The sequence below is a fragment of the Budorcas taxicolor genome, chromosome 4 (assembly GCF_023091745.1).
Source record: "Budorcas taxicolor isolate Tak-1 chromosome 4, Takin1.1, whole genome shotgun sequence".
In the NCBI taxonomy this organism is placed as follows: domain Eukaryota; kingdom Metazoa; phylum Chordata; class Mammalia; order Artiodactyla; family Bovidae; genus Budorcas; species Budorcas taxicolor.
Genome location: NC_068913.1, coordinates 41,925,980 through 41,950,625, shown reverse-complemented (window position 1 = coordinate 41,950,625; position 24,646 = coordinate 41,925,980). Strand labels below are relative to the sequence as shown.

Here is a 24,646-nt window from a genome sequence, read left to right as displayed (position 1 = left end):
TCTAACCTGCAAAATGTATCCTTAAGGAAGCATGGTTACAAATATATTATGCATTATTAGTTATAATAAGTATTCAGTTCAATTCAGTCACTCAGTCATGTCCGACTCTTTGTGATCCCATGGACTATTGTACACCAGGCCTCTCTGTCCATCACCAATTCCTGGAGTCTACCCAAACACATGTCTACTGAGTCGGTGATGCCACCCAACCATCTTATCCTCTGTCATCCCCTTTTCCTCCTGCCCTCAATCTTTCCCAGCATCAGAGTCTTTTCCAATGAGTCAGTTCTTCACATCAGGTAGCCAAAGTATTGGAGTTTCAGCTTTAACATCAGTCCTTCCAGTGAATACCCAGGACTGATCTCCTTTAGGATGGACTGGTTGGATCTCCTTGCAGTCCTAAGCACTTTCAAGGGTCTTCTCCAACACCACAGTTAAAAAGCATCAATTCTTCAGTGCTCAGCTTTCTTCATGGTCCAACTCTCACATTCATACATGACTATTGGAAAAACCATAGCCTTTACTAGACGGACCTTTGTTGGCAAAGTAATGTCTCTGCTTTTGAATATGCTACCTAAGTTGGCCATAACTTTTCTTCTAAGGAGTAAGCATCTTTTTATTTCATGGCTGCAGTCACCATCTGCATTGATTTTGGAGGCCAAAAAATAAAGTCTGCCAGTTTTTCCATATTATTTTAGATAAAATAATCAAATCAAAATAATTATCTACATTTCCAAATAGAACACAGTGTTTTAAAGGCTGAGCTATATTTATCTTAAGCATAAATATGATGACGAAAATGAGGACACATTCTATTAATATACTGTAAAAAGAAAAAATGATTTATTTGCAGCACCCTCTTAAATAATGTCCAATGATACAAATATTTTTCCATTTATGACAGTTTTAAATGGCACAATCACAAATAACTAATTCAGTGAAGACAACCGCGTGGAGTTGAGAGTGGGTGAACAATCATTCAAATCATAACTTTGGCAACTTTATGTAAAATTGGAAGGCATATTCTTCATTCTTCAAATGCTTGCTTTCCTCATATGTAGTCTATTGTCCTCATAATTGGGAAAAGTAATTAAAATGTTCAGTAATGAATCAGATTAGATGTGTGTTAGGGGAAACTTTGTTTTTAGAAGTTTGGCATATTGAAGGCATTTACATTGTGGTTAAAATGTCTGTTGTCTTTGAGAATCTGGGCACTTGTTCAATTTAATTTATCCTATTTTCAGTAGATAAATTTTTAATATCCATTGCTATCACTTTTGGATAAAATTTTACAATGGCTCGAGCAAGGCAAAGAAAAAAAGAAAGCTTTTTTTAGAATTACTATGTCCTCCGTGGTTGATAGGGGCAAATGCTTTCTTAAGGAAGGGTCTTTCAAAGTTCCAAAGATATCTTTCCCTTTACTTGTAGCACCCTTTTCTATACAGACCATGCTGCTGCTGCTGCTGCTAAGTCGCTTCAGTCGTGTCCAACTCTGTGCGACCCCATAGATGGCTCCCCCGTCCCTGGGATTCTCCAGACAAGAACACTGGAGTGGGTTGCCATTTCCTTCTCCAATGCAAGAAAGTGAAAATGAAGTCGCTCAGTGTCAGACTCTTCACGACCCCATGGACTGCAGCCTACCAGGCTCCTCCGTCCACAGGATTTTCCAGGCGAGAGTACTGGAGTGGGGTGCTATTGCCTTCTCCATAAAGCTCAATAAAAATGAATGCTAAGTTTAAGAGTGTATAAAGAAATGAAAGTAAGTTCAGAAAACTTAAAATCTTGAAAGGGCACTTGGTAAAATAAACTTTGGAAACCACTTATAAACAACTAAATCTAAAGACTCAAAAAATGACCAAAGTTGCTCTTCACTTGAGGTTTGGCTGAGTTATTTTATTATATATACTTTCTACTTTTTTAATCTGTTGGTTTGAAGGTGGAAATATACATGTCCAGCAGTAAGTAACCTTCACCAGCTAGTCTGGCACACTACAAAATTCATGGAGTTCCAAAAACAAAAGAAGAACCAAAAGCTCAGTATCAGAGAAATGTCTCCATAGAGAAAGTTTAGATTCTGACAAGGCTTTAGACAAATACTATCAAAGGCCATATGATATTCAGTTCAGTTCAGTACAGTTCAGTCGCTCAGTTGTGTCCAACTCTTTGCGACCCCATGAATCGCAGCACGCCAGGCCTACCTGGCCATCACCATCTCCCGGAGTTCACTCAAACTCACGTCCATCGAGTTAGTGATGCTATCCAGCCATCTCATCCTCTGTCATCCCCTTCTCCTCTTGCCCCCAAACCCTCCCAGCATCAGAGTCTTTTCCAATGAGTCAACTCTTCGCATGAGGTGGCCAAAGTACTGGAGTTTCAACTTTAGCATCATTCCTTCCAAAGAACACCCAGGGCTGATCTCCTTTAGAATGGACTGGTTGGATTTCCTTGCAGTCCAAGGGACTCTCAAGAGTCTTCTCCAACACCACGGTTCAAAAGCATCAATTCTTCTAGCATATTACTACTTTCTCCAAAATCCAAAGCACCAGTCAAATGCCTAATGCAGCAAATGCATGCATTATTTAGGTGCAACGCTATTATTTTATGATCATTGTAGTACTGGATGTCAGTGTTTCTTTGAGAAGTATATACACATGCAATCTATATATTACCTGAGGCTTCTCTGCACTTACAAGATGTGGTGAATCTTGTTTCAGACACCATGTTTCTGGGGTTGATACAGTTACAAATCTAGGAATTCTACAACAAATTCTGTTGTGTTTTTTCTCTTTCACCTGTTGGTTCAGAACAATCAGCATGCATCTACACTATGTAAAATAAGGCTTGTGAATTTCAACTTTTTGTTGGCTTCCACTGAAATTTTGGACACATTTAGCATCTGTGATGCTTAGCAAATTTACAAATAGTCTATGAGTGAGATAGGAGGGGGTCTTACCAATCATTGAAACCCTCAGCCATATTTTCTCTGTATCCCTTTTGAGTCCAAACTCCTGATAATTGTCCCTCTTCACTGTGCACAACCTGTTGCAGAATGAATCTCCCCACTTTTCCTCCTCCTCATGATATCTCAACTACTTCTGTAGTAGTAGTAGCCTATAGGACCAGCTTATCTTCATGGACTTCACCCATCACATTACACACATGAAATCGTCAAATAATTTGGGATACAAAGAATGGAATGGGAATGAGGAAAAGAGAACAGAAAAAGCAAAGAAAACAAGCAGGCATAAATATGCTTCCTTTTCATGCTTTTCCCCTTGTTTGAAATAAAGTTCATGAGTAAGATAAATTGATAAAACTATATTCAAAGAAGGAAGTGCCAAATTTCCTTAAAGAACAAACAAAATTATGCAAACTATTTTCTTAAGTTCTGGGAAAAAAATGTCCTCACTTTTCTGCTAAATATAATACTCAAAATCAAACTAGAAATTACAAAGTGATAAAGACTCGTAACTTTGCCTTCTTATATAAAAAAACATTCTCCAGATAATGAACTGTTACACTTTCCTAAATGAAGAATATTTTCCCCATGCTAACTAGCAAATGGTATTACTATTACATTTACTCTTGAATATAAAAAGCATTAGAAATTGTAGTTGTGGAATTCAAGGAACAGTGATCAACTACGAAAATTTATTTTTTCTCTGGTCTTTCTAAAAGTAATATATGATTATGATAATAACATTATCAAAAGTCTGAAACAGGTAATATTTTTAAAGTACATATATTCCTCCGTTTATTTTTCTGTTGGTAATCAAAGTGAAAGTGTTAGTCACTCAGTTGTCCCTGTCTCTTTGTGATCCCATGGACTGCAGCCCACCAGGCTCCTCTGTCCATGGAATTCTCCAGGCAAGAACACTGGAGTGGGTAGCCACTCCCTTCTCTAGGGATCTTCCTGACCCTGGGATTGAACTGGGTCTCATACATTGCGGACAGATTCTTTACCACTTGAGCCAGCAGGGAACCCAAAGTAGGCTGTTTCATTTAAACATATAAACACTCAGCATAATGGTACTACTTTAGAATCACATATAAAATAACTGGCTTGTGTAGGTAATATATTTACAGGAGACAATAAACTATCGCTGTACAAATTCACTTAGACCACTTTGACATTTAATCCATCTTGCAGTTCTCTGTGATATTTCATAGTTAAAGTTGATTCCATATCAGTGTTTTTATAGGAGACAGGACAGATTATTGAATTGTATTTATAAATCAGTTTTAATTTTACCAGTTAATGTGGGTTTTTTATCATTATAATACCAAAATAATTTATATCCTTCACTTACATGGATTCTTTCCTTGGGGGTATATGCACAATATTTAAAAGACAGTCACGATGTTTTCTTCTTTCAAGACGATTCTCTGCTTCTTATTATAGACCTAACTGTGATTAAGTTCATTGTGTACACTGTCTAAAAGGGAGACAGAAGTAGGTCCTAGACATGATAGGGAAATGATACACTAAAACACTCGGAAACAGAAGGGAAAAAGAGCAAGATAATATCCTACATTTAATAGATACCTTAGGGGCAGTGATCTTTTCTGAGTTGAGGGGTATTAGCTACTAAATCATTTTGCATAAATATAGACTATTGAAAAACATGCCAGCTAACATGCATTTTTTAAAACAGGCATTTCTAATGATTCAGGTGTAAAGTACTTTGCTCTTTATCTGCTCAAGTTCCCAACAAAACTCCTACTCTGAATAACTACCTCCACTGTTAAAGTCTGGAATGTGTGGCTATATTATCATCTTTTTCTCTACTTCTTATTGTTCTAACAAGAAAAATATTATATTTCGTGTAATTTTATTCTGAAGGAGTATTTTGACATTGACTATTGATTATTCTACCATTGTCCAGAAAGGGATGGAAGCTAGGAATGGTGCTGCACTGGATAGTCTGAAGTTGTACTAAACCTTATGAAATCTTTTGTACCTAAACTCTTTCATTAGATAATTAATGAGGAAGAGGCAGAAAACGTGATATCCGGAGTTTCTACTTTTTAACAATCATAATAATCCCTTTCACTAGTTCAGTTTACATTGATTTCCTGCCTAGCCCTTCATTCTCCTTTTGTTGTACCTTGAATTCCACACAACTGCCTTGCTATGGCAACCAGCCTCATCATTAGGACCACATATTAGCCAGGTTAGTTTCTCCAATCCCATTTCATCCTAATCCCTATAGTCAACATTGTTCAAATTCATCACATGCTGTCTTAGACTCAAACAGATTGAGTTGAGAAATTCATTTCTATACCACTGTGTATCAGATGCACTCTCTACCATCTTTCTTGGTTATATATTCTTAAACTGTATTGTTTCTTCAGGTTTCAGGTTAAGCTCAGATTTTATATCCCCACTTTCATTTTTTTCCTTATCTCTTTAGCCTCCAACACTAATCATAAACAATGTCATCTGCTCTATAGTTATTATTCTCTTCATCTTCTTAATGGGATTGTGAATTCCTGGAAAGCAAGAAATCAGTCATTTACTGATATTCTACTCAACAGTGGAGATAATGCCTTAAATGTGGTAGGTTCTCAATCAGAATATTTTAAATTAGAAAATATATTGAAAGGCTAAGGGACATGTCAGATTCATATGTACCATTATGAACTGTGTTAGTTTTCATCCTGTATTGATGTAGTCTCTTATTCTGAGATTTCATGAATAACTTAGGTAATTATATTAACATAATTTCCAGAATATATCAGCTAATTCCTAAAAACTAAAGAAAGATCACTCTATCAAAAAATTAACTTAAATTGCCAGTTAGTCATTATGAAATAGCCAAGTACTTTTAATGTAAACAAATCCTTAGAAGTTAGAAGACTTTTAATGCTGTACCATGACTGAAAGGTAACTGAAGACATTTCTGTTCTTTGAATACTACTGCTATGATTCATTTGAGTTTTAGCCTTTGTCACACATGAATGCTGAGAAAACTAATCCTACCTCTCAAAGATAACCCATTTTTGCCACTGTTATGAAATAAATATGCAATTTATAGGACAACAATGAGATAATTTTTCCCTTGGTAGACAGTACAAATACTTCAGACTGGTTTCTGAATGTTGTGAATTACAATTTTCTTGTGGCAGTTGCATAACAGAGTGTATTAGAATATATTGATTTTTCTTATTTAATGTGTTGACATCTATTGGTAAAGAATATTTTAAAAAGCACAGTGAATTAAATTTAGATACATGTAAAATAAAGATAAATTCTTTGTGTCTCCCAAGTAAAGTGGAATATAAACTATATTTCATATGCTTTATAGTTATTTCACATTATCATTGCAGTAGTATGTTTGTTAGAATTAAACTTACATGACTTGTTTTTTTCTGATTCTTTTTCCCTACAATAAATATGTCAATTTTTCAGAAATGTAGAGATCATGGATATATGCTTCTACCAACAGATGCTTTGTGTGTGTGTTTTTTAAGTCATATATTTCACTAAAGAACAAGTTTCCAATGTAGAGAGATTTGGACCTTCTCAGATACCAGCTAATTAGCACTTAATGGATTTTTGGAGGCAGATGACTGTAAATGCTTTAATTTCATCTTTCTTGAGATCAAACTGCAAATAATAGGTATTTTTTAAATCAAATAATTTTCATTTGTTTTTAGTCCCAAAGCTCCTAATTAATTGGTGTCAGTTTACCTTTCACAATTATGTATTTTTAAAGCCTGATTGGCTCCATTCTTATCTGCTCTCATCTTCCTTCACACTGAATTTCCAATTTCTCCATGTACCTCTTTAGAGGATAGGTAGAAAAGAGAGTGACGATGATGTGGGAATGCTATCTGCAATTAACTACTGCTGATGTTGCTGCTAAGTCGCTTCAGTCCTGTCCGACTCTTAGCGACCCCATGGACTGCAGCCTACAAGGCTCCTTTGTCCATGGGATTTTCCAGGCAAGAGTACTGGAGTGGGGTGCCATTGCCTTCTCTGATCTGCAATTAACAAGTATACCCAAATTCTACTTATTCTACCTACTAACTAAGACATTTAATCTCTTTGAGTCTCAGTTATAATATAAAAGACCAGATTAAGTGATACCTAATTTCCCTTTCAGCAACAAAATTTTGATTCTAAATATAGTAAAGAGATACATACTCTTTCTGGTCACTAGGCTGCTACTAAGCATTTTTACCACAGTTAGTTTCAATTAGCAATAGTCTTGCCTCAGATAAATGTCATTGGCTACAATACTGCCGCTGCGCAAAGCTGCATTTGTACTACAATTAAACTGTACATTTTTACTACAAATAAGACTGCAACAGAAAACATGTCTCAATGACTAATGGCACTCAACCCAACCACTATGATCTGATTTTTTCCTTACTGATTTACCCAGACACACACACACACACATACACAAACTCCATAAATCAAGATTCTCTTTGAAAGCGCCATTTATTTTAGTTAAAACCTTTCCTAAACTAGTCTTTACTAATGATGCTTAATCTCCGTTGGCTTAAAGTAACAAACTAAGGAGTCTGTGTGTGGTGAGCATGTGGTCATGAACAAGAGGAAACCTGAATTTAAAGGGCAGAAAGCAATGGAAAATGGAAGCCAGCCGACTAACTCTTGTTTTTCCAGCTGTTTCACTACTAAAAAAGTTCTAATAAAACAGATAGTATTTCTTTATAGCCTCATTAGTTTTCCCTATGTAAACTGACAAAGCAGGGCAGTGTTCCCTGCATCCAGTGTTCAGATACAGCAATCTTTTAATTTTAAAAATGTATCTCTTTGCTCAAAAAGTGGCAAACTTTCATAAAGGTGTTAAATAAAAATATACAGAAATTCTAATCACTGATAAATAAAACAAATCCAATTTTTTTACATGCTCACAAAGCTATACATTAGCAAAGAATGATTAGAAAATTGTATAGATTAAGTTTAAACAAAAAGGGGTCTAGTAATACAGGCAATCTTTTAATTACCTAGATCTAGAAAAATGAGGGACACTAAAAAACACAAAGCAGAACACCTGAAAAAGTCTCCTGTTAAATATCCAAACAGTTACTTCATTTTCTAAAATATTTCTGTAAACTGGAAAAAGGAAGGATGATTCAATCTAGGGCTATCTAAAGCAAAGTTTATCCTACAAAAATCGATTATTTCAATTGCCATCATTTAAAAAGTTTTCTTATACAATTCACTCTTAAATTAACTGATCTTTAGGCATATGATACTATTATATAAATAAAGTTTGTTGTGTTGTTCAGTTGCTAAGTCCCGGTGGCTCAGAGGGTAAAGGAGTCTGGCAGGCTACTGCCCACGGAGCTGCAAAGAGTCAGACACAACTGAGTGACTAAGCACACACACAGTCATATACCTAATGTCAAAAACAGGTATATCTCAGTTTACCTTTTGCACAAGGATCTAAACAGAAAAATATATAGGAAAGATAGAAAGGGAAGCATAAAAAGTCATCTTACAACCACCTGTATCAGCCCAATAGTGAACTGGACCTCAACTGGAGTACACTAGCAGCTCTAACGGTTGAATGGGTCTCTTATGATCCTCTATCAACCCTAGTAGTTAGTTGCTCCTTTAGAAGTGCCATCACTTCTGTGTTGTCTACTCTAATATTGTCATCTTGCAACACAGCTAGCCTACATCTTGGCTTCTTTTCCTCTTATGCCAACTTTTATTTTGTATTAGGCTTCTTCCTGAATTAACCTCTCAAAAATGGAGATCTGATAAGACTCTGTGGTAAGGCAGCAAGGCTTGAGGAGAACATGGCTTTTGGGGAGAGATGGGGGTGAGAGAGACACAGAGTCACACAGACCCCATATGGCAGCATGGGGCTATGCAACCATCCAGCAGCTTGCATGGCCCAACTAATTCACTGGCCTATATGCTCTGAAAATAGGTAATTCTCTTCCCTTCACCTTCTAGTTTCCCTTTTCAGTTCAGTTGCTCAGTCTTCTCCAACTCTTTGCAACCTCATGGACTGCAGCACGCCAGGCTTCCCTGTCCATTACCAACTCCTGGAGCTTACTCAAACTCATGTCCATCAAGTTGGTGATGCCATCTAACCATCTTATCCTCTGATGTCCCCTTCTTTTCCTGCCTTCAATATTTCCCAGCATCAGGGTCTTTTCAACGGAGTCAATTCTTTGCATCAGGTGGCCAAAGTATAGGAGTTCCAGCTTCAGCATTAGCCCTTCCAATGAATATTCAGGACTGATCTCCTTTAGGATGGACTGGTTGGATCTCCTTGAAGTCCAAGGGTCTCTCAAGAGTCTTCTCCAACATCACAGTTCAAAAGCATTAATTCTTCAGTGCTCAGCTTTCTTTATAGTCCAACTCTCATATCCATATATGACTACTGCAAAAACCATAGCTTTGATTAGATGGACCTTTATCAGCAAAGTAACGTCTCTGCTTTCTAATATGCTGTCTAGGTTGATCATAGCTTTTCTACCAAGGAGCAAGCGTCTTTTAATTTCATGGCTGCAGTCACCATCTGCAGTGATTTTCGAGCCCAAAATAATAAAGTCTCTTCCTGTTTCCACTATTTCCCCATCTATTCGCCATAAAGTGATGGGACCAGATGCCATGATCTTAGTTTTCTGAATGTTGAATTTTAAGCCAACTTTTTCACTCTTGCACAATTCATTTTAGATCTTTATTTTTTACTATCTACTAAACGGAAATTTCCCTTAAAAAATAAAGATCTAAAATGAATTAGAGGTAGATGAACTATTCATTTTTTGATTCCTGGCTTGTGCAACAGAGTATGGGGATGTAGGGCACTGAAAGGCAATATTAAACTTATGAATTTTCACCAAAACATAAAAAACAAAAAATCCATTAAAAGTCAACATTTATTTCTTTTGTTCTTTGAGGAATAAGGAGATACCCAGAGGGAAGGAAGGTCCTCCTTTTGGCGGGGGCTGGGGGCTGTATAAGATTTAGTGGTAAAATGGTTGCTTAAGTAAGTTTTAAACCACAGTCTTCAGACTTAGCTGCATGTCTAGGTCAATTTCAGTCTCCCTGCAAGAACACCAGAGAAGAAAACTGAAGGGAATGCGAAAATGAGCGGGCATGTACACGACAAGAGCACACAGATGGAAAAGAGTGTTCAGAGGTAAAGAAGGGAGGAATGAGAATCAGGACACTCAAAGAGAAGAAAGATAACTAGCTAAGGACAAATGCTGGAAAACAGTGTGAAGCTAATTAATTGATTGTAAGATTTGATACTGAGGAAAACAAAGAGTTGAATGGAAATTCAGGCTAAGAGAACAAGGTTGCTGCATTTACAGTTTAAAGATTAAACCTGTGTGCTACTTTGACTATGAATTTTCAAATTAGGATTTTTTTCAGTTTGCTATGCAGTACCTTTACTTATTGATAGTACAGTCAGACAGTACATAAATTATGTTTGAATGAATACATAACTTTCTAAACTTTTCATGAACTTGGAAATTGTATTATTTTTCTTTGTAGTTACAGCTTAACATGCCTTGCTAAAACTCCTGCCAACTGTCATAAAGAATAACAAGGGAGCATTTAGATACAGTTTATGTTGACCATTTCCAAAAGATTTACTTTTTCTAGATAATCTCCAAGATTAAAAAATGAAAAATATATAAACCCAAATGCTAAATGTGAAATAATTTTTGTTAAAGATGAGTAACACTGAGCTCCATTATAAGAACAGAAACAAAGATAAAGATGTCATAATACATAATAATAATAATACAAAAATTTATGTACACATTGATACATATGCTCCAGGCAGTGTTATTTTGTCTGGTAATATTTAGCAAAATATTTGTTGTTCAGTCATTGAGTTGTGTCTGGACTCTTTGCGATCCCATGGACTGCAACACCAAAGGCTTCCCTGTCCTTCACTATCTCCTGGAGTTTGCTCAAACTCATGTCCATTGAGTTGATGATGCCATCCAGCCATCTCATTCTCTGTCACCCACTTTTCCTTCTGCCTTCAATCTTTCCCAGCATCAGGGTCTTTCCCAATGAATCGACTCTTTGCATCAGGTGGCCAAAATACTGAAGCTTCAGCTTCAGCATGAGTCCTTCCAATGAATATTCAGGGTTGACGTCCTTAGGATTGACTGGTTTGATCTCCTTGCTGTCAAAGGGACTCTCAAGAGTCTTCTCCACTCCACAATTCAAAAGCATCAATTCTTTGTCAATCAGCCTTCTTTATAGTCCAACTCTCATATCCGTACATGATTATTGGAAAAACCACAGCTTCACTACACATATCTTTGTCGACAAAGTGATGTCTCTGCCTTTTAATACACTGTTTAGGTTTGTCATAGCTTTTCTTCCAAGGAGCAAGCATCTTTTAATTTCATGGCTAAAGTCACCATATGAAGTGATTTTGGAGCCCAAGAAAATAAAGTCTCTCATTGTTTCCATTGTTTCCCCATTATTTGCCATGAAGTGATGGGACCAGATGCCATGATCTTAATTTTTTGAATATTGTGTTTTAAGCCAATTTTTTCACTCTCCTCTATAACCTACATCAAGAGGCTCTTAAGTTCCTCTTTGCTTTCTGCCATAAGGGTGGTGTCATCTGTGTATCTGAGGTTATTGATATTTCTCCTGGTAATCTTGATTCCAGCTTGTGTTTCATTCGGCTCGACGTTTCACATGATATACTATGCATATAAGTTAAATAAGCAGGGTGACAATATACAGCCTTGATGTACTCCTTTCTCAATTTTGAACCAGTTTGTTGTTTCATGTCCAGTTTTAACTGTTGCTTCTTGACCTGCATACAGGTTTCTCAGGAGGCAGGTAAGGTGGGCTGATATCTCCATCTCTTCAAGAATTTTGTAGTTTGTTGTCATTCAAAATCTTATCACTTTTGAAGCTCACAGTTCAGTTCATCACTCAGTTGTGTCTGACTCTTTGTGACATCATGGAATGTAACACGCCAGGCTTCCCTGTCCATCACCAACCCCCGGGGCCTGCTCAAACTCATGTTTATCGAGTCAGTGATGCCATCAAGCCATCTCATCCTCCGTCATCCCTTTCTCCTCCTGACTTCAATCTTTCCCAGCATCAGGGTCTTTTCTAATGAGTCAGTTCTTTGCATCAGGGGGCCAAAGTATTGGAGTTTCAGCTTCAGTATCAGTCCTTCCAGTGAATATTCAGGACTGATTTCCTTGAGGATGGACTGGTTTGATCTCCTTGAAGTCCAAGGAACTCTCAAAAACCATAGCTTTGACTAGATAGACCTTCGTTGGTAAAGTAATGTCTCTGCTTTTTAATATGTTGTTTAGGTTTGTCACAGCGTTTCTTCCAAGGAGCTCATGTCTTTTAATTTCATGGCTGCAGTCACCATCTGCAGTGCCTTGGGAAGGGAAGGGAAGTCGCTCAGTCATGTCTGATTCTTTGCAACCCTGTGGACTGTAGCCTACCAGGTTCCACCATCCATGGCATTTTCCAGGCAAGAATACTGGAGTGGGTTGCCATTTCCTTCTCCAGGAGATCTTCCCGACCCAGGGACTGAACCCGGGTCTCCCACATGGTAGGCATTATAGGCAGACACTTTACTATCTGAGCCACCAGGGAAGATAGGAGCCCCCCAAATTAACGTCTCTTACTGTTTCCATTTTTTCCTCATCTATTTGCCATGAAGTGATGGGACCGGATGCCATGATCTTTGTTTTTTGAATGTTGAGTTTTAAGCCAACTTTTTCGCTGTCCTCTCTCACTTTCATCAAGAGGCTCTTTAGTTCTCCTTTGCTTTCTGCCATTAGGGTGGTGTCATCTGCATATCTGAGGTTATTGATAGTTTTCTTGGCCATCTTGATTCCAGCTTATTTGTCATCCAGCCCAGCATTTCACAGGATGTACTTTGCATATAAGTTAAATAAGCAAGGTGACAATATACAGCCTTGTATATACAGCCTTGGAAACTCCTTTTCCAATCTGGAACGAATCTGTTGTTCCATGTCCAGTTCTAACTGTTCCTTATTGACCTGTATACAGATTTCTCAGGAGGCAGGTAAGGTGGTCTGGTATTCCCATCTGTATAAGGATTTTTCACAGCTTGTTGAGATCCACACAGTCAAAGGCTTTGCCTAGTAAATAAAGCAGAAGTAGATGTTTTTCTGAAATTCCCTTGCTTTTTCTATAATCCAAAAGTTATCCGCAATTTGATCTCTGGTTCCGCTGCCTTTTCTAAATCCAGCTTGAGTATCTGGAAGTTCTCAGCTCACATACTGTTGAAGTCTGGCTTGGAGAATTTTGAACATTACTTTGCTAGCCTGTGAGATGAGTGCAATTGTGTGACAGTTTGAACATTCCTTGGCATTGCCTTCCTTTGGGATTGAAACGAAAACTGACCATTTCAAGTCCTGTGGCCACTGCTGTAGTTTCCAAATATCTGGCATATTGAGTGCTACACTTTAACAGCATCATCTTTCAGGATTTGAAATAGCTCAACTTGAATTCCATCACCTCCACTAGGTTTGTTCTTAGTAATGCTTCTTAGGCCCACTTGACTTCACATTCCAGGATGTCTGACTCCAGGTGAGTGAACACACCATCGTGGTTATCTGGGTCATTAAGATCTTTTTTGTATAGTTCTTCTTTTTGGTATAGTTCTTCTTTTTGGTATAGTTCTTCTGGTATATTCTTCACACCTGTTATTATTCTTTGCTTCTCTCAGGTCCATACCATTTCTGTCCTTTCCTGTGCTCATCTTTGCATGAAATGTTCCCATGGTATCTCTAGTTTTCTTGAAGACATTCCTAGTCTTTCCCATTCTATTGTTTTCCTTAAACATTATGAAAAATAGGTACGTGATGGCAGAGTAGAAGAATGTGCACTGTTTTCCTGCAAGAACTCCAAAATTGCTACTTGCTGCTGAACACCCATCAGCAGGAGAATGTTGAATCCCACCAAAAAGAGATATGCCATATCCGAGAGCAAAGGAGAAGCCCCAACAAAATTGTAGCAAGGACGAAATTGCATTTATAATCAAACCCCATACCTGCCAGAAAGGCTCAGAAGACACTCAAACAAAACCTTGTGTCCACCAGGACCCAGAGACCACACAGAGACTGAGCCAAACCTGCCTTTGAGGCGTTTTGAGTGTCTCCTGCAGAGGCATGGGTCAGCAGTGGCCTGCCACAGGAACACTGCCTCTGGCTGCAGCAGACCTGGGATGTGTGGCCTGTGGCATAAGTCCCTGAGCAGACGACCCACAAACCACAGAAAATTATACCAAAGAAGTTCTTGCACTGTTAAGAAAGTTCTAGGATTCACAACAAATTTCCCAACCTGGGGATCTGGCAAAGGGACTGAGAATCCCCAGGAAATTTGACTTTGGAGGCCACAAACAAAAGCTTGTGCTCACCAGGATCCAGGAAAAAAGAGCAGTGTTCTCACAAGAGATGGAGCCAGAGTTGCCTGTGAGTATCCAGGATTCTCCAGCAGAAGCGCGGGTCAGCAGTGGCCTGACACAGGGACACTGCCTCTGGCTGCAGCAGACCTGGGACGTGTGGCCTGTGGCCTAAGCCTTCCTGGAGGAGGTTGCCATTAGCCCCACCATACAGTCCCTGAGCAGACGACCCACAAACCACAGGAAAATTATACCAAAGAAGTTCTTGCACTGTTAAGAAAGTTCTAGGATTCACAACAGATATCCCAACATGGGGATCTGGCAAAGGGACTGAGAACCCCCAGGGAATTTGACTTTGGAGGCCAGTGGGATTTGATTATAGAACTTCCACAGGACTGGAGAAACAGACTCTAGCAGGGCACAAACAAAAGCTTGTGCTCACCAGGATCCAGGAAAAAAGAGCAGTGTTCTCACAAGAGACTGAGCCAGACTTGCCTGTGAGTATCCAGGAGTCTCCAGCAGAAACGTGGGTCAGCAGAGGCCTGCTGCAGGGTCAGGGGCACTGAACACAACAGTGTGGGCATAAGTCCTTCTGAAGGAGGTTTTCTTTACCTTCATTACCCCTATCATAGTTTCACCTCAGGCCAAACAACAGGGAGGGAACACAGCCCCACCCATCAACAGAAAATTGGACTGAAAATTTACTGAGTATGGCCCTGCCCATCAGAACAAGACCCAGATTCCAGAGTCAGTCTCTCCCATCAGGAAGCTTCCATAGGTCTCTTATCTTTATCCATCAGAGGGTAGACAGAATGAAAACCATAATCACAGAAAATTAACCAAACTGATCACATGGATCACAGCCTTATCTAACTCACTGAAACTATGAGCCAGGCCATTTAGGGCCACCCAAGATGGACAGGTCATGGTGGAGAGCTCTGACAAAATGTGGTCCACTGGAGAAGGAAATGGCAAGTCACTTCTGTATTCTTGCCTTGAGAACCCCATGAACAGTATGAAAAGGCAAAAAGATGTTGCACAGACATTGTTCAAATGGCTCAAACATAAATTGTGAAATATTGAACTATTACATCTCATTTCATAACAGTGCACTAAACACTTCTGGCATAATTGGGTGGTAGAAATGAGTCATAGTTTTGCCTGCTGAAGAGGGTGGTACAAAGAATTACCACACTTCACTTTGGTGGATGAACTCCAGAAATGAATTAAGAACCTGATGTTATAAGACAGTGAAGCAATTTTTTCAACTGTCATTAGAATTAAATGATAATATAAGTTTAACAACAATATTCCAAAGCTAACAAAAAAATAAAATACTCCAGGAAAAATTAAAAACTACCTTTGAGTACATGACGCCACGATTTATCAATGTGGCTATTTCAGTATTTTACAGAAGTAATTTCCACTTAGCAAAGTGATTTTTCATAACCTTCAGATAAATACAGTTGGGAAACCTACATTTTGATGCACATGGAGTTGTATTCTTACAGATGTTGATATTTATTCCTGGAAATATTTTAAGCTTTTATTTCTTACTTGTCAGTTCCCACTTACTTTGCTTTGCCTACGTACTTTGCAAGACCTGCCACAAAGTCCTAAATAATAGGAACACATTAAATCTAATTCTTTCAAAGGCAAGATGCATACCTTCCCATTATAGGTCAATCAATAAAGTTATACATGGAAGCATGGAAAGAATGACATCTTAGCTTCATATGACTAGAATTCTAAAAACTCACACTATCCTAGAATGTAATTTGTTTCTTCATTTAATAAGATGGCTGCCCTTTTTTTTTTTCTTTCCTAAACTGCATCCAATGAGCAAAACATGTTTTCTGAACTTGTCCATCTGAGGTATGCTATACATTTTAAGGTGTTGAACTTACAGTGTCCATAAAAAGAGTTTTTCTCGATTTCACCTTTAAGGAAAGACATCATATTGGTAAGTAAACATATACTACAATGCTCCTGACAATGGCCAAGTAAATTTTTAAACCCATGTCATTTTAATAAGAACAGGTAAACCTGACATGTCCTTCATACCCAATACTGACATTTTCAAAGATCTAAACTTCTCAGCTTGTGTTCTGTTTACTCTTGACTTGCCCATAATATTGCTTAGTTTATTTCTACCATAATAACTTGGTATTGAAGGTTAAAACATATTAAGAAAGTCCTCTTTGAATTATTGGCAACTTATCATCCTGAAACATAAACTTGGCAAGGGTTTTATTCACTTTTTGTTTCCTGACCTACTTCTGCTCCCTTCCAGTTCTCTAAAACTGCTAATGAAGACATCATTCATTCATTCTTTTACTTTTAGGAATTAACTGAGCATCTACTATACATCATTAAAGAGACTGGAAAAAGAATGATATACAGAAAAAGATCAGGACCTATTGCCATAGGTGATTTTTTTTCTGAGAAGAAACCCTCCCTATCTTCCACTACCACTCTGCCTACAACTGCCATTATAGAGGGCCTCTTTGCCTTAGAGAATCTGATATCCCACATTTAGACACAAATGCGTACAAATGAAATTGTCTGTGAAACAGTACAGATCTATACTGAATTCTCTTGGCATCAGGCTCTAGGTTAGACCATAACCTAAGTCAAGACTAGCTTAGACTTTCAAGAATCTCACTGAGATGTTACTACATTTCAAAGTATAAAGGAAAGAGAAAACAGAACATAATTTTCCAGGTCATGACTTTGACATGACTTTCACATCTTACACAGAAGTAAGTGAAGGGCATCTGCTCACTCAATAGGCGGTGAACCCTCAAGCAGCACTGTGGCTACATTAATGATGATTTCTCTGGCAACGAAAATCTCCACTGTTGAGTAAAGTGACTATATTTCAATGTTTAGCAAAGACTCTATTTTGGAAACCATTAGAGCAACAGACTGAATAGAATTATCTTTTATCGTTAAAAGCTCCTTGGAGAGTACACATTCTCTAACAGAAACTGAATCTGGGGGGATTTGGAGGCAGTGGTCTCTAAACATGACTGCAGATCGGAACCACCTGGAGTGGTTTAAAGACAATAGTGGCTACACCCCATCCCTAGAGATACTGACTTAATTGGTCTGGGTGTGGTCTTGGAATCAGAATTTTAAAGCTCCCAGGTGACTCGAATGTGTAGCCAACACGGAGAATCACTACCACAAATTCTTGGGTTTAACTTAGTGTTTTCAAACACGTATATTTATAGATTTTTTTTTTTTTCCTGGTCTAAATTCTTCTGTCATGTAGTTCTTATGACGAGATGGCAAACTGCTGATGGGAATGAAAACTCAGAGAAAGGAACTTCTGACCTCTAATATGGAATTCATTTTTGTGCATAACAAGATATTTGTGAAGAGCTATTTAGTTTGAATCTATTTAGTTAGATGTTTAAGGCAGGCTGCTTCAAGTCTTTATTCCATCCTTCAAATATGGCCAACATTGTGTGTGTGTGAGAGGGAGAGAAGTGAGAGAGAGATCAAATAAGAGAATGAGAGAGATCTGGAATCTGAGAAATGGAGAAGACTGAAAATAGTCCCCTACCCCTACCACTTCTATAGAGAGTCTAGGGGATTTTAAATACCCTGGGCATTTGAGGACAGTTTGGCAAATTGGTGCTAATCTATTTGTCAGTATATCACTCATAATGATTCTACATTGCACAGGCCCTGCTAGAGATTTGGAGGTGAATAACAAGACAAAACAAAGCCTAGCAAAAGTGTTTTGCACCAGAGGCTTAGAGAGCCTTGGTGAAGCGCAATAACGTCTCCATCTGCATTCCAACTGAACTCCCCCTCAATCCAGTTTATAACCAGGATAAAACTGTAGCCCTGCTTGCAGAATGATTAATAACCACAATGGGTTTAAAGCCAATTTTCAAAACCAAGTTAAACATAATGTTTTTATTTCATAACTGGCATCTTCTGTCACTTGTTTGTGCCTCTTTTGTGGCACACATTAGGTAGTAGCTGGTGTAATATTTATATAGTTGGCTTATCTTGTTGACTAAATAGGTGGTCAGTGAGGACAGGATTTGTGCCATACTTCTCTTTGTACCTATATATGTAGCAATCACATTGTACAAGGCAGGTTCTCTAAAATATTCATGGAATTCAATGAAGTTCTTCGTGTCTCTTTAAAAAACTGAACAATGTATTTAGTGGAATCTCTCCAAAGTAGGGTGGATGAGTGGGGAGTAAAGAGGTAAGAGACAGGTGGATAGAACATTATTTATAAAAGCCTGAAAGCTATTTTCTTACATTGACTCACAATTTGCCAACAATCAATTCTAACCAGATTTTCAAGCTTCTAGTTTAAGGTGAACATAATGTATGCTGTTGGAATTTAATACAGATACTTGTATATCTTGAAAAATATCCATGCTTTATTATCAATGGACCTCAGCAAACTTATCTTCAGTTATTGAAATTCTAGTTTTCTTTCTCTTAACCCAGAAGCAACTTTAGAAAAGACGTTAAAATTCTGCTTTAGCATCAAATATTTATTGTAAAATTTGGAAACCAAAGATAGTACTGCTTTAACAATAATTTCATCTAAGTGTCTATGGTGCTAAATTTCATTTCCAAAGCACATATGAATGACGCATCTTAACTCCAGGCCATCTTTAACTCGGTTCCTGCTACATGTTCCATCAGGACATTGGCTCTGAGGCCTTCACCATTCTGTGAATAAGTCCAGGCTAAGCTTCATGATCTTTTTCTTAATTCAATTAAAAAAGGAAAAAAACAAAACAAAACAAAGAAGGAATGCAAGGAAAAAATTAGAAAATTTCTAAAGTAATATCTGAAATGTCTATACATAGCAATAAGTATAGAAAAGTTTCAAATAAGTATCAAAAAAGTAGAAATATATAAGATGAAGTAAATCAATGAAGATCATTATAAAATATCTACAAAGACAAACGGCTGAAAATAAGCACTTTATAAAAGGGACATAGATATTAAGACATGATAAAAAGAGAAAGAGTCATTTCCTTCCACCTGAAGTCAGAATATTTTATTATCTGTAGCAGACCGATAACTGATTCTTTGTCCTTCAACATAATAGAATCTATTGAATGTTCTTTTCCTCCCATAATAGAAAATTGCTTATACCACTCTAGTGAATATAATTAAATGAATAACCAAGGTATATGACTAGTATAAAGATCGATGCTAGATATCATGATAAAAAAATAACTTTCTGGAACATATGCATTATCAGATTCCCCTGGAAAAATATGTATAACTAGATTTTCACACAAAGGTTTTAAAAATCCAGTCATATCAGCAGGTTTTGAGTACTAATGGAAAATGGAATTGATGCAATTATTTTGAACAGTGGCAGGAAGCATGGCTTTTAGGAGAATCAGCTTAAAGGGGAAAAAAAAAAAAACCAATTGCATGTGCATTAAAGCTGTCAAGACTCTAAGCTAAAGATCTGCTCTCTGTGCCAGCTAAACCCTTACCCGCCTCCGGAAAGTAACTTTCTGAAGCCTTGCCAGGCCCTTTGCTTGAAAATAACATCCTAATTGGTTTCTTCTAATAAAATTCAAAATGCTCTTTTGGTGATGATAATACCTTCATTGTTTTATTCCAGCTTAATGTTCTGGTCTCCTGGAATGTTCTGAGTATTACCATTCAGGGGAAAGAAAAAAAAAAATCCATGAATGTGAATTTATGGAGTGACAGTCTGGCTGGATGGACCAACAAAATTTGGAAACTTTTGATGCCAGAAAAACGGCCTCTAAAAGCTATGGCTCTATTTAAACCTTTAAGACTTGTAAATAACAGCAATGAGATTCCAATCTTTTCCCACTGTCTACATCATTATTACACAATAACATTTAGATACGAATACAGAACCAGTTTGATCATTTTTAGAGAAAGCTTAAGGTTCTTATTGACAACTGACACAATTAATTATCCAGAGAATCTTTCAAATGAAGAGACAATTTAAGGCATGAGGTCTTGGTTTTGCTTGGATTCATGACAACTGGTGTATGTTTAGGGCTTCCCTTGTGGCTCAGCTGGTAAAGAATCCACCTGCACTGCAGGAGACCTGGGTTCAATCCCTGGATTGGGAATATCCCCTGAAGAAGGGAATGGCTACCCGTTCCAGAATTCTGGTCTGGAGAATTCTGTGGACTGTGTATTTAAGAGGCTGGTAAACTTATAAAAAGTGCTTTGAAATATTCACCACATCATATTATCAAAACTTCTGCATGCCTTATCATCATCTTCAGTTTAGTTTATATAAATAAATATATTTAAAATTCAGTCTACTGAATGATTTGATACATATAGATGTAATTCTTAATTCCATTATGAAATTCAATGGAATGCTTTTTTATACAAGCCAAATTTATAATCACTTCATTAGAAAAAGAGGTCTTGTGTTAAGAATTACAGTTCTGTAGAATTGTAAGTCTCTACCATTTAAAACAAAGTGTGGCCACATACACCACTTCTACCTGACCCAAATAAACAAGGAAAGGAGTATTAAGACGTTCTGTTCTATTCCCCTTACTCCCAGTTTCTAATTATGTTAGTGTTGTCTGAAAGGCTTCAGATCCTTGTATCCATCATAAAATTTCAGTAATGAATGAAGCCCAAGCTTGGTGCACTTCACATCTGTTTGTATAGAGTTATGTTTATTTAGAAAAGAAAAAACAAAGATTTTCTGATCTGAATTTTGCAAAGATTTTAGAAAGAGAAGCTCATAATGAAAGATTATGTTTCATATGCTACAATTGGGACCCTGCTAAGTCCTTGGTAATTGATGCTAACCATAGTTAACACTAGCAACTTGGGTTGGAAGACTTAAATTGCTGTAAAAGAAGCAAAGGTTGTAAACAAATTTAGGTATTTACTTTACAGTTACTTTACGTATTGTTTTTGTCCCACTCACTTCCTTTAAGTTCCTATTATCTATGCTAAGGATGGATTACTTTGTTCTGGCAACAGGTCATTTTGTTCCCACCAGTTCTAGCCATCAGTAATGGGAGGGAGGAAATGCTCAAATACATAAGCCACCAATTTCTTGTCCTGGTCTTCAGCGCAACTGTACTAGCTATTACTGTATAACTGTTACATTAATATTTACAGTACTAAAGTGTTTGTCAAGCTGATTATCTGATTATTAAATGACAAATTTGTAGTAATCACAACTTTTAAGTAAGAAAACATATAAGTAATGCATAATAAAAGTGGTGTCAGGAATACAACTCTTTCTGTTGTTGTTACTTTTCAGGTTTTGTTATATGCACTTAGAATGCACACTTAGGAAAGACTGAAACCATACTGAAATATAACTGACCTGTGAAAGTGAAAGTCATTCAGCTGTGTGCCCCTCTCTGCAACTCCGTGGACTGTACAGCCCATGGAGTTCTTTAGGCCAGAATACTGGAGTGGGTAGCCTTTCCCTTCTCCAGAGGATCTTCCCAACCCAGGGATCGAACCCAGGTCTCCTACACTGCAGGCAGATTCTTTACCAGCTGAGCCACCAGGGAAGCCCAAGAATACAGGAGTGGATAGTCTATCCCTTCTCCAGGGAATCTTCCCGACCCAGTAATCAAACAGGGATCTCCTGCACTGCAGGCAATTCTTTACCAGCTGAGGTACCAGGAAAGCCCCTAACTAGATCTTTACCCACAGAGTATGCATATGTACATGCTCAGTCATTCAGGCGTGTCTGACTCTTCGAGATCCCATGGACTGTAGTCTGCCAGGCTTCTCTGTCCATGGCATTTTCCAGGCAAGAATACTGGAGTGGGTTGCCATTTCCTTCTCCAGGGGATCTTCCTGACCCAGGGACTGAACCACGCTCCTGTGTCTTCTGCATTGTAGGCCGATTCTTTACTGCTTGGCCACCGGCAAAGCATATGTGTATACATGTATGTGTATGTAAAGACTGTGCATTTATCTCAACTCAGATATATATTTCCTCTCCATAAATAATTTATCTTTAGAAAGTAAAAAGCTGGACTTCCCTGGTAGTCCAGTGCTTAAAAATCTGCCTGCCAGTGCAGGGGACACAGATTCGATGCTGGAAGGGAAGATCCCACGTGCCGTCAGGGCAATTGAGCTCCAGTCCACAACTCCTGAGCCCTTGCCCTGGAGCCCATGCCCCTCCAGGAGATTTCTCCATGTTACTACCACGAGGAGGAGTCTGCGCAGCACTGGGAAGAGGAGCCCCACCTCGCCACAACTAAAGAAAGCCTGTGCGCAGCAACAAAGACACAGTGCTGCCAAAAAAATTAATTAATTTAAAATTTTTACAAAAGGAAAAAGAAAGTGAAAGCCTATAACAAGGGAATAGGAAGTTTTTCAAGAAAGAATTTAACATTCGTTTCTTTAACACTATTACTCCTAAAGAGACATGATTTTCTTTTTGCATGATCAGCAGTCTTATCTTCTTAGAAGAAACAGCAATTACCTTCTGCAAAATTATGTTGGTTTGACTCCTTCGGTCTATCAATTCCGTATTGGCTAGAGACTTGACATTAGTTATTACATTATATATATGATTTAATATAAGCAATCATATCAAAGTCTGGTACCTGCTAATTTTTTATAAGAAAACAGTTTCAGTGAAGTAGTAATTTAGGAATTAATTACGTAGAATATTTTTCATTTTTATTATCAAGAACCCTAAGTGCTAGAAAATGTTGAAGTTGAGAAAGGCAAGAATATTTGGCACTTTCATTGGCATCACTTCAAGTCAGATCTTAAGATTATTTAAATGATTGCTTCCTTCTAAGATAATACATAGAATACTCTCTTCTAGGGATTGACAAAGGAGAAAATATAATCCTGAGGTACACAGCACAGCAAGTGAAACTCCTGACTACAAGAGCAGTAACTCAGAGAAGGCAAGACAAAGAAAGTATGTTCATTAACTTACATAAATTAGAAATAAAAATATGAAATTTTGGTATTTATGTATTGCCTCAATCTTTTCAAAGAAAATTTAGAGACATTTCTGATTTACTATTCAATATATTGCAACCTGACATATAATAATCCATAAATTATTGCTGTAGCCCACCAGGCTCTTCTGTCCATGGGACAACCCGGCAAGATTCCTGTAGTGGGTTGCCATTTCCTTCTCCAGGGGACCTTTTTGACCCAGGCATTATTGAACCCAGGTCTCTTGCATTGGCAGGCAGATTGTTTACCACTGAAACACCTGGGAAACTCCAAATTATTGCTACAAATCAGTAATTAACAATTTAAGGTAAGTTAAAGCTACAGTGTTGTGTATAATTTGGGAAAGCAAACAGCAGGAGACAAATTTGCTAATATTCAAATTAATGGCCTGGCATTTCTTCAGATTTTGTAATATGCATTTGCAGAATGTCTCTGATTCTCTACATAATTAATTTGCTTCTTCCTATACCATTTCCCTCTTCCAGTCTTGTCTCTGCTACCATCAAGCTGTAGGTCCTTAACCAAGACATGCAGTCCCTCAGGGACTCCATGCCCACTCATTTCCTAAGAATTCTGTAATAAATGAGATAACATGTGGAAATTCTCTGAAAAGTTGAAAAGCACCCTGTAGAAGTAACATATTACTACAGAGGGCTCAAAGGCAGTTCATTCTTACTAAACAAGGAGGGAAGGTTGAAATGATTGTTTCTGAGCATGTTCCTTGGAAAAGTAGTATGTACTTGCCATCTTTTACAGCTCAGCACATTGTTTCATAGTTAGTGCTGCCCTAAAATAGCACATGGCTCAGCTCTGAGCTCTGCCTTTTATGTGCCCTTCTTGCCAACCATACTCTGCCTTAGAAAATGTCTAACCTTTCTGCTCCTCGCTTTTAACTCTGTTTTCATTAACAACAGAGGTTCTAAGTAACACACAAATGAAAATGTAGAAGGCAAAAAAGAGTATTGGAATTTGCCCAAAGTTTGCAGCTCTCTTTCTCAATACTTTTATTTTGGATAGTAATGGAACTAAATCAAGATGACTGGATTTTTTTTTACCTCATTATATAAAAGATATTTGGGAAATGAAAACATTGAATGTCTCTCACTGCTATAGTCACTTGACACTGTAATGGTATTCATAAACAAGAACACATGATTTTTTTTTTCTTTAAAAGAAAATATAGGCTATATTGAACTTATGTAGACACATCCTGATAAACCTGCATAGTGAGGTGAGGAGAGTGAATAACTAGTTTTCTATCATTTCTGAGTTTAGGCTTAACTTTCAGAGCCACAAAAGGAGACCTCAGCTATAGC

General features: G+C 37.7%; 1 protein-coding gene and 1 pseudogene across 1 annotated transcript in view; both read right to left on the bottom strand.

Annotated features, from left to right (window-relative positions):
- SEMA3C (semaphorin 3C) overlaps positions 1-24,646 on the bottom strand; it is a 203,926-nt gene that overhangs the window by 161,655 nt on the left and 17,625 nt on the right. The gene's annotated exons all lie outside the window — the stretch shown is intronic.
- Positions 7,113-7,263, bottom strand: LOC128047106 (uncharacterized; annotated as a pseudogene).